The sequence below is a fragment of the Jaculus jaculus genome, chromosome 20 (assembly GCF_020740685.1).
Source record: "Jaculus jaculus isolate mJacJac1 chromosome 20, mJacJac1.mat.Y.cur, whole genome shotgun sequence".
Lineage (NCBI taxonomy): Eukaryota > Metazoa > Chordata > Mammalia > Rodentia > Dipodidae > Jaculus > Jaculus jaculus.
Genome location: NC_059121.1, coordinates 15,772,712 through 15,783,972, shown reverse-complemented (window position 1 = coordinate 15,783,972; position 11,261 = coordinate 15,772,712).

Below are 11,261 nucleotides of genomic sequence, written 5' to 3'. Positions count from 1 at the left end.
TTTATTTGGCTTACAGGCTCGAGGGGAAGCTCCACGATGGCAGGGGAAAACGATGGCATGAGCAGAGGGTGGACATCACCCCCTGGCCAACATAAGGTGGACTACAGCAACAGGAGGGTGTGCCAAACACTGGCAAGGGGAAACTGGCTATAAAGCCCATAAGCCCGCCCCCAACAATACACTCCCTCCAGGAGGCATTAATTCCCAAATATCCATCAGCTGGGAACCTAGCATTCAGAACACCTCAGTTTATGGGGGACACCTGAATCAAACCACCATAAGGACTGTGAAAGTAAGCGGAGCTATCAGGACTGAAACTAGGTGGAATGTCATGTACTCAGGGTAGACAGAAAGCTTGAAAAGGGGGAGGTCTGTGTGTCTTTTGTGGTTTTGTTTTAATTTTTTTCCTGTGTGTATGTGTGTTCACGTATGTGGGTGCGTGCGTGTGTGTGTGTGTGTGTGTGTGTGTGTGTGTTGAGGCCAGAAGCCAGGGTTGGGTGTCTCCCATCATTCTCCGTCTTATTCTCTGAGAGGGCTTCTCTCTCAGCTTAGAGCTCACCCATTCCCTTAGACTAGCTAACCAGTGAGCCCCAGAGATTCTGTCTTCAGTTCGCCAGTACTGGGGTTATAGACAAGCACCACCATTCCTGGCTTTTACTTGGGTTCTAGGGATCCAGACTCACAGCAAGCAATTTATCCCCTGAGCTATTTCCTCAGCCCCCCTTTTGTGGCTTGATATAAGGGTTGTAATTTATTTAAAGTATTGATTTTAATTTAACTTGTATTTTTTGTTTTTCTGAGGTAGGGTCACTAGCTCAGACTGACGTGAAATTCACTATGTAGTCTCAGGGTGGCCTCAAACTCACTGCGGTTCTCCCACCTCTGCCTCATGAGTGCTGGGATTAAAGGTGTGTGTCGCCATGCCTGGCTGATTTTATGTTTTTGGTTTTTCAGTTTAGGGTCTGCCTTTAGCCCAGGCAGACCTGGAACTCACTATGTAGTCTCAGGATGTCCTTGAATTCATGGCAATCCTCCCACCTGTGCTTTCCGAGTGCTGGGATTAATGATTTTATTTTCTTTCTTTCAAATTTGTGTTTATTATTATTTTTATTTTTAAATTTTTATTTATTTATTTGAGAGCGACAGACACAGAGAGAAAGACAGATAGAGGGAGAGAGAGAGAGAATGGGCGCACCAGGGCTTCCAGCCTCTGCAAACAAACTCCAGACGCGTGCGCCCCCTTGTGCATCTGGCTAACGTGGGACCTGGGGAACCGAGCCTCGAACCAGGGTCCTTAGGCTTCACAGGCAAGCGCTTAACCACTAAGCCATCTCTCCAGCCCCAATTTTGTGTTTGTTAACAACTTCTATGATTATAAAAAATATCATATGATAATACTCTCCCTCCCTCCACTTTCCCCTTTGAAATTCCATTCTCCATCATATCCCCTCCACATCTCAATCAGTCTCTCTTTTATTTTGATGTCACGATCTTTTCCTCCTCTTATGACGGTTTTGTGTAGGTAGTGTCAGGCACTGTGAGGTCATGGATACCCAGGCCATTTTGTGTCTGGGGGGAGCATGTTGTAAGGAGTCCTACCCTTCCTTTGGCTCTTACATTCTTTCCCTCACCTCTTCTGCAATAGACCCTGAGCCTTGAAAGGTGTGATCAAGATACTGTAGTGCTGAGCACTCCTGTCACTTCTTTCCAGCACCATGATGGCCTCTGAGTCATCCCAAGGTCCTGCCATCTGAAAAGAAGATTCTCTACCAAAAGTGAGAATGGCATTAACATAAGGGTATGAACATTGAGAGAAGTGCTTACTGGGCAGTTTGATAAGCATAGTATATACATTTAGCCAGACAGCAGCAGATGTTACACCCCTAAGGCTCATGAATACCCCTGTTTTTAGGTTTTCAGTATCAGGGATGTATTCCCTCCATGGAGCTGGCGTCCAGTCCAATTAGAGGGCAGCTGGTTTCCACCATGACAGATGTGCCACTATTGCACCTGTTGGCTCATTTGGCCTGGCTGGCCAAATGGAAGGTTACAGTGTCCACTGTTGAGTATCTTCACTAGTGTTTTCTCTCTCTCCCATTGAACTGCATGCAGAATCTGTCAGCTGGTCTACATGGAGGAGGTTATCAGCTCGGTTCCAGCAAGCGCCTTAATCATTAAGCCATCCTTCCAGCCCTTATTTACTTTTCTTAAATTTTCATTTTTTTTTTTTTTTTTAGTTTTCAAGGTAGGGTCTCACTCTAGCCCAGGCTGATCTGGAATTCACTATGGAGTCTCAGGGTGGCTTCAAACTCAAAGTGATCCTCCTACCTCTGCCTCCCCAGTGCTGGGATTAAAGGTGTGCCCACCAAGCCCGGCCACTTTTTAAAATTTAAATTACTTTTTAATGTGCCATGTACAAATGTGGATTGTAGGGTATAGCTTTGTACAAATTAAGATGTCTGGCCATTAATATATTGTACATATTAGAATGTCAGGTAGTGCCGGGCGTAGTGGCGCACTCGGGAGGCAGAGGTAGGAGGATCTCTGAGAGTTCGAGGCCACCCTGAGACTACATAGTGAATTCCAGGTCAGCCTGAGCCAGAGTGAGACCCTACCTTGAAAAACCAAAAAAAAAAAAAAAAAAGAATGTCAGGTAGTTAATAATGTTAGAAGAATGAAGGATATCAGGGAAGTAGAAATTCTGGGCTGAGGGGCAGGCCATTTTCGAGTGGCAGTCAGCAAAGAGCTAGCTCTTCCTCAAGCAGAGTGAAGTTAAAGAGCAAAACTTGCTCATACCCAGAAGCAGGAGCTTTTAGCCAGAGGGAGGAGATGCCACACTGCTCATTTTATGTGTTTCAGTAACAATTAGCACTTGTTGTTATGCAACTGTGCTCAACTCCACCATTGTTCAACACCTTGTCTCCTTTGACACCTTTTTTTTTTTTTTTTTTTTTTTTTAGAGTTTCTGTGGTTCTAAGCTGTGGAGTTATAAGAGAATAAGTGTGTGTCAGTCATAGTATGCATGCAGGCATTTATAATTTTTAAAAAATTTTTATTAGCATTTTCCATGATTATAAAAAGTATCCCATGGTAATTCCCTCCCTCCTGCCCCCACACTTTCCCCTTTGAAATTCCATTCTCTATCATATTACCTTCCCATCTCAATCATTGTAGTTACATATATACAATATCAACCTATTAAGTACCCTCCTCCCTTCCTTTCTCTTCCCTTTATGTCTCCTTTTTAACTCACTGGCCTCTGCTACTAAGTATTTTCCTTCTCAGGCAGAAGCCCAATCATCTGTAGCTAGGATCCACATATGAGAGAGAACATGTGGTGCTTGGCTTTCTGGGCCTGAGTTACCTCCCTTAGTATAATCCTTTCCAGGTCCATTTTTCTGCAAATTTCATAACTTCATTTTTCTTTACCGCTGAGTAGAACTCCATTGTATGAATGTGCCACATCTTTATTATCCACTCATCAGTTGAGAGACATTTACCCTGGTTCCATTTCCCAGCTATTATAAATTGAGCAGCAATAAACATGGTTGAGCACGAACTTCTAAGGAAGTGAGATGAGTCCTTTGGATATATGCCTAGGAGTGCTATAGCTGGGTCATATGGTAGATCAATCTTTAGCTGTTTCAGGAACCTCCACACTGATTTCCACAATGGCTGGACCAGATTGCATTCCCACCAGCAGTGTTGAAGGGTTCCTCTTTTTCCACATCCCCGCCAACATTTATGATCATTTGTTTTCATGATGGTGGCCAATCTGACAGGAGTGAGATGGAATCTCAATGTAGTTTTAATCTGCATTTCCCTGAAGGCGAGTGATGTAGAACATTTTTTAAAATTTTTATTTATTTATTTATTTATTTGAGAGTGACAGACACAGAGAGAAAGACAGATAGAGGGAGAGAGAGAATGGGCACGCCAGGGCTTCCAGCCTCTGCAAACGAACTCCAGACGCGTGTGCCCCCTTGTGCATCTGGTTAACGTGGGACCTGGGGAACCGAGCCTTGAACCGGGGTCCTTAGGCTTCACAGGCAAGCGCTTAACCGCTAAGCCATCTCTCCAGCCCTTGAACATTTTTTTTTTTAGATGCTTATATGCCATTCATATTTCTTCCTTTGAGAATGCTCTATTTAGCTCCATAGCCCATTTTTTCGTTGGCTTGTTTGATTCCTTATTATTTAACTTTCTGAGTTCTTTGTATATCCTAGATATTAATCCTGTGTCAGATATATAGCTGGCGAAGATTTTTTTCCCATTCTGTAGGTTGCCTCTTTGCTTTTTTATTTATTTATTTATTTATTTATTTATTATTTATTTATTTGAGAGCGACAGACACAGAGAGAAAGACAGATAGAGGGAGAGAGAAAGAATGGGCGCGCCAGGGCTTCCAGCCTCTGCAAACGAACTCCAGACGCATGCGCCCCCTTGTGCATCTGGCTAACGTGGGACCTTGGGAACCGAGCCTTGAACCGGGGTCCTTAGGCTTCACAGGCAAGCGCTTAACCGCTAAGCCATCTCTCCAGCCCCTCTTTGCTTTTTTATCTGTGTCCTTTGCAGTGCAAAATCTTTGTAATTTCATGAGGTCCCAGTGATTAATCTGTGGTTTTATTGCCTGAGCAATTGGGGTTGTATTCAGAAAGTCTTTGCCAGGACCAATATGTTGAAGGGTTTCCCCTACTTTGTCCTCTAGCACTTTCAGAGTTTCAGGTCTGATGTTAAGTTCTGTAATCCATTTGGACTTAATTCTTGTGCATGGCGAGAGAGAAGAATCTGTTTTCATCCTTCTGCAGATACATATCCAGTTTTCAAAACACCATTTGCTGAAGAGGCTGTCTCTTCTCCAATGAGTATTTTTGGCATTTTTATCGAATATCAGGTGACTATAGCTACTTGGGCTTACATCTGTGTCCTCTATTCTGTTCCACTGATCTACATGTCTGTTTTTGTGCCAGTACCACGCTGTTTTTGTTACTATGGCTCTGTAGTGTAGGTTAAAATCAGGTATGGTGATACCACTAGCCTTATTTTTGTTGCACAGTATTATTTTAGATATTCGAGGTTTTTTTGTGATTCCAAATGAATTTTTGGATTGTTTTTTTCTATTTCCATCAAGAATGCCTTTGGAATTTTGATAGGGATTGCATTAAATGTGTAGATTGCTTTAGGTAAGATTGCCATTTTCACAATATTGATTCTTCCAATCCAGGAACAAGGGATGTTTCTCCACTTTCCAGTGTCTTCTGAAATTTCTCGCATGAGTGTTTTAAAGTTCTCATTGTAGAGATTCTTTACTTGGTTAGGTTTATTCCAAGGTACTTTATTTTTTTTGATGCAATTGTGAATGGGAGCGATTCTCTGATTTCATCCTCTGTGTGTTTGTTGTTAGCATATATGAAGGCTACTGATTTCTGTGTGTGTATTTTTTATCCTGCTACTTGGCTGTAGGTTTTGATCAGCTCTAACAGTTTGCTAGTAGAGTCTTTTGGGTCCTTTATGTATAGAATCATGTCATCTGCAAATAATGATAACTTGATTTCTTCCTTTCCAATTTGTATCCCTTTTATGTGTGTCTCTTGCCTTATTGCTATGGCTAATACTTTCAAAACTATATTAAATATTAAATAAAAGTAGGGACAGTGGACACCCTTGTCTTGTTCCTGATTTTAGTGGAAAAGCTTCCAGTTTTTCCCCATTTAGTAGTATGTTGGCTGTAGGCTTGTCATAAATAGCCTTTATTATATTGAGATATGTTCCTTCTATTCCCAGTCTCTGTAGGACTTTTATCATGAAGGGATGTTGGATTTTGTCAAATGCTTTCTCTGCATCCATTGAGATGATCATGTGATTTTTGTCCTTCAACCCGTTTATATAATGTATTACATTTATAGATTTGTGTATGTTGAACGATCCCTGCATCTCTGGGATAAAGCCTACGTGGTCAGGGTGAATGATCTTTCTGATACATTCTTGTATTCTGTTTGCCAATATTTTGTTGAGAATTTTTGCATCTATGTTCATGAGGGAGAATGGTCTGTAATTTTCTTTTTTTGTTCTATCTTTGCCTGGTTTTGGTATCAGGGTGATGCTGGCCTCCTAGAAGGAGTTTGGTAGAATTCCTTCTTTTTCTATTTCCTGGAAAAGCTTAAGAAGCAGTGGTGTTAGCTCTTCCTTAAAGGTCTGGTAAAATTCAGCAGTGAATCCATCTGGGCCTGGGCTGTTTTTAGTTGGGAGATTATTGATAACTGTTCGGATCTCCATGTTTGTTATAGGTCTATTTAAGCGATTAATCTCATTTTGATTTAATTTAGGAAGGTCATGGAAATCAAGGAAATCATCCATTTCCTTCAGATTTTCATACTTTGTGGAGTATATGCTTTTATAGTATGTCCCTATGATTTTTTGAATTTCTCTGGAATCTGTTGTGATGTTACCTTGTTCATCTCTGATTTTATTAATTTGTGTCTCTTCTCTCTTTCTTTTGGTCAAATTTCTAAGGGTTTCTCAATCTTGTTTATCCTTTCAAAGAACCAACTATTTGTTTCATTAATTCTTTGGATTTTTTTTTTTTTGTTGTTGTTGTTGTTTCTATTTCATTAATTTCTGCCCTAATCTTTATTATTTCTTTCCACCTACTGATTTTAGGTGTGCCTTGTTCTTCTTTTTCCAAGGCTTTAAGGTGAAGCATTAGGTCATTTACTTGCGACCTTTCTAATTTCTTAATATAGGCACTTAAGGCTGTAAATTTACCTCTTAGAACTGCCTTCATTGTGTCCCCGAGATTTTGATATTTTGTATTCTCATTATCGTTTGACTCTATAAATTTTTTGATTTCCTTCTTGATTTCTTCATTGACCCATTCATCATTTAGTAGTCTGTTGTTTAGTTTCCATGATTTTGTGTATGTTCTGTAGCGTTTCTTCCTACTTATTTGTAATTTAATTCCATTGTGGTCAGATAGAATGCAAGGGATTATTTCAATTTTCCTGAATTTGTTAAAGATTTGCTTTGTGTCCTAATATATGGTCTATTTTAGAGAATGTTCCATGTGCTGCTGCAAAGAATGTATATTCTGTAGCCTTTGGATGAAATGTCCTGTATATATCTGTTAGGTCCATTCCTTCTATGACCTCATTTAGTCCAGATGCCTTTCTGTTTATTTTTTTCTGGGATGACCTCTCAGTTGATGAGAGTGGGGTGTTAAATCACCCACCACCACTATGTTTGTTGTTATCTGTGACCTTAGTTCTAATAATGTGTGTTTGACGAATTTGGGAGCCCCCATGTTAGGTGCATATATGTTTAGGATTGTAATGTCCTCTTGTTGGATTGTGCCCTTAATCAATATAAAGTGACTTTCCTTATTTTTCTTGACTAACGTTGGACTAAAGTTTACCTTGTCTGATATTAGGATAGCAACCCCTGCTTGTTTTCTAGGCCCATTTGATTGAAACACCGTCTTCCAACCTTTCTCCCTAAGATAATGTCTATCCTTTGTAGAAAGGTGAGTTTCTTGGAAACAACAAATTGTAGGATCCTGCTTTTTAGCCCAGTCTGCAAACCTGTGTCTTTTCGTTGGGGCATTGAGGCTGTTGATATTGAGAGATATTATTGAAAGGTGTGTATTTATGTTTGCCTTTTTTTTTTTTTTTTTTTTTTTTTGGTGGTTCCAGTCCTACCTGTGCTCTCTTGTGTTAACTAGTATTTGAGTATTGCTTGTTTTTTCTAGGTTCCTTATATGTGTGGTTCTCCTTTTCTTCAGCATGGAGGATTCTATCAAGTAATTTCTGTAGAGCTGGTTTTGTCTTCAAGTAAGCTCTTTTAACCTGCTTTTGTCATGGAATGTCCTCATTTCTCCATCTATTTGAATGGATAACTGCAGGATGAAGTAACCTTGGTTGTCAGTTGTTATCTTTCAGAACTTGGAATATATCACTCCAAGCCCTTCTGGCTTTAAAAGTTTGTGTTCAATAATATGCTGTAATCCTGATGGCCTTCTTTTGTTGGTAACTTGATTTTTTTCTCTAACTCCTCTCAATATTTTTTCTTTGGTGTGTGTGTATGGAAGTTTGATTATAATATGGCGAGGAGTGGTTCTTTCCAGGTTTTGTCTGGGTGGGGTTCTAAAGGCTTCCTGTATCTGCAATGGCATCTCTTTCCCAATTTTGGGGAAATTTTCTTCTATGATTTTGTTGAAGATGCCTACTATGCCTTTGGAGTGGAATTCTTCTTCTACTATGCCCTGAATTCTTATATTTGATCTTTTCTTAGTGTCCCAAATATCTTGAAATGCCCACTCATACTTTTCTATAAGTTTGTCTTTCTCTTTGTTGGACTGTATTAGATCTGCCACCTGGTCTTCTAGCTTAGATATTCTGTCCTCTCCTTCATCCATTCTACTGGTGAGATCTTCTACAGAGTTTTTTATTTCATTAACTGTGTTCTTCATTGCTAGTAATTCTGACTGGTTTTTCTTTATTATTTCTATTTCCTTATTTATGTCTTGTATTACCTTCTTTATTTCATGAAATTGGTGTCCTGCATCTTTGATTCCTTTGATTTCCTCTTTAAGTTCCTCTTTGACTGCTTTGATTTGTTCTCTGACTTCTTTGAACATATTTACAATCATTCTTTTGAAATCTTTCTCAGGCATTTCCTCTAACTCATTCTCACTGGAGGTCATTTCTGATGCATTAATACTTTTAGGTGGATTTATATCGTCTTGCTTTTTAGTGTTTCTTGTGTTGTAATGTATATATTTTTGCATCTTGGATTAAGTTAATGCTTGGATTTTGTAGGTAGCTGGGTATTCTTAGCTGTATCAATTGATTTGATGTTATATATTTTCAGGGTAGGAGCTTTAGGTGTTAGGTGTGGTTCTTAAGACTCTCAGAGTATCTAGAAAGGTGCTCCTGGGGGTTGAGTTTCCCTGATTTGGGAGTATTCAAATAGGCTGAGTGGAATAAAATACAGGTAGATTCTAAAAGTTAACTAAACACCGTACCCATTCAATCAAAAACAGCCCCAAATATGTATGCCAGAGTAGTTATTATAACGACCAGATCCTCTATCAACAAAGAGGTTAAGATTTCTGGTCTGTTGAGGGATCCACGTCAGCTTGTGAACAAGTGAGACCCTTCCCTGGTGCAATCTCAGGTACCTTGGATGAATTTGGTCTCAGTCAAGTTCCTGCTTGGGTCGTCGGGCTGCTGTTCTGATTTCTGAAGCTGGGCACTGGCTTTTCCTGTGGGTCAAACTGAGCCTGGCAACTGTGGCCCTGCAGATCAGCACCCCCATTGCTGGAACTGCTGCTGCTAAAAAGCTGCTGCTACTGGGCCCACTGCTGCTGCTGCCTCTGCTGCTGCTGCTGCTGTAGCTGCCAGTTCTGGATCCACTGCTGCTGCTGAAGGTGCTGCTGCTGGGTCCACTGCCACTGCTGCCACTGAAGCTGGTTCTGCCGCTGCTGCCGCTCCTGGGTCTGCTGCTGCTGGGTCTGCTGCTGCTGCTGTTACTGGATCTGCTGCTGTTGGGGCCACTGTTACCGGTGCCGCAGCCGCTGATGTTGCTGCGGGAATCTGCTCTTGCTTGGGTCCTGCTGTTGGCCCAAGTTGGCGTGGCCGGGTCCCGGGACCGCTGCTCTGTTTGCTGGAGCTGGGCTCAGGCGGTGGGGGAGGGGAGAGAGCTGCAGCTGCTCTGGTTCTCTCACTGTTCCACGTGTTCTTCTACCTTGTGGTCTGCTCCTCTGTTGCTCACTGCCACTCTCCCTTCACGTTTCCTGAGGTGCGGAGAGCGCCGGTGTGAGTGGAAAATCCCCGCACCTGGCTTTTCCTGCAGCTGGAGCTGAGCCTGATGGCTTTCTGGTGTGCCGCCGCGGTTGGCGGAGCTGCCGGAGCCGCTTTTGCCAGCCTGTGCGTGCTGTGGATGCTCTGGATCTCTCCTACTTCTCTGCTGCTGCTTCAATTTCCTATACACCTCACTTTTTAGTATAAGTGTGTATTTTGCTGAGTTTTTTTGGTCTTTTTTCCCCCCAGGCTGCTTTGGTGTGGTACCTACACTGCCATCTTAACCGGAAGTCTCCCCTATAAATTTTTTTATTTTACACATTAAGAAAATTTTTTTTGTTTACTTTTATTTATTTGAAAGCGACAGATAGAGAAAGAGGTAGAGAGAGAGAGAATGGGCATGCCAGGGCTTCCAGCCATTGCAGACAAATTCCAGATGCGTGCCCCCCCTTGTGCATCTGGCTAACGTGGGTCCTGGGGAATCAAACCTCAAGCCGGGGTCCTTAGGCTTCACAGGCAAGCGCTTAACTGCTAAGCCATCTCTCCAGCCCTATTTTACGTATTTTTTTGAGAGAGAGAATTGGCACACGAGGGATCTAGGAGTTGAATGTTGGTCTTTAGGGTTTGTGGGCAAGTTCCTTAATTACTAAGCCATCTCTCCAGCCCACTTATTAATTCTTATTAATTTTGTTTTAAAAATGATTATTTGAGAAAGAGGAAGAGTCTAGCCTTCAGCCCCTGCAGTTGAACTACAGGTGTGTGTGCTCCTTGTGCATCTGGCTAATGTGGGTCCTGGGGAATTGAACCTGGGTCCTTTGGTTTTGCATGCAAGCACCTTAACCGCTAAACCATCCCTCCAGCCCCCACTTATTAATTCTTTTAGAGACAGCAAGATTGCTCTGGGGAGTAATTATAGGAATTATTTCCATTTCTATACTTTTTTTTTTTTTTAAGGTAGCGTTTCACTCTAGCCTTGGCTGAGCTGGAATTCACTATGTAGCCTCAGGGTGGACTTGACTCACAGTGGTCCTCATACCTCTGCCTCCAGAGTGCTAGGATTAAAGGCATGTGCCACCACACCTGGCTGGTTTTTTTTTTTTTTTTTTTTTTTGAGGTAGGGCCAGATTCTCACTCAACAAGCCATGTTCCTAGCCCAATTCACACATAATTTTAGTCTTCACTTCTGATATAGTAGAATTCATAAGGAAGATGGGCTGTAGACTTTAGGTTATAGTTTAAAGTCTACCGCAGCTCTACTTTGAGTCTTTTGGAGTTGGCTCTTCCATCATTTAAATGATAGCATTCATTGTTATTCTATAACTACTATAGAGTGAAGTCTGTCAACTTTTTAAAGGTTATTCTGCTCACAAAGAGGAGTGGAGAACAGGCTTAAGTTCAAAACATAACTATTTATGCTAAAAATGCAGAGGCCACTAGGATGAGCAGATCCACGAGTAACCCCTC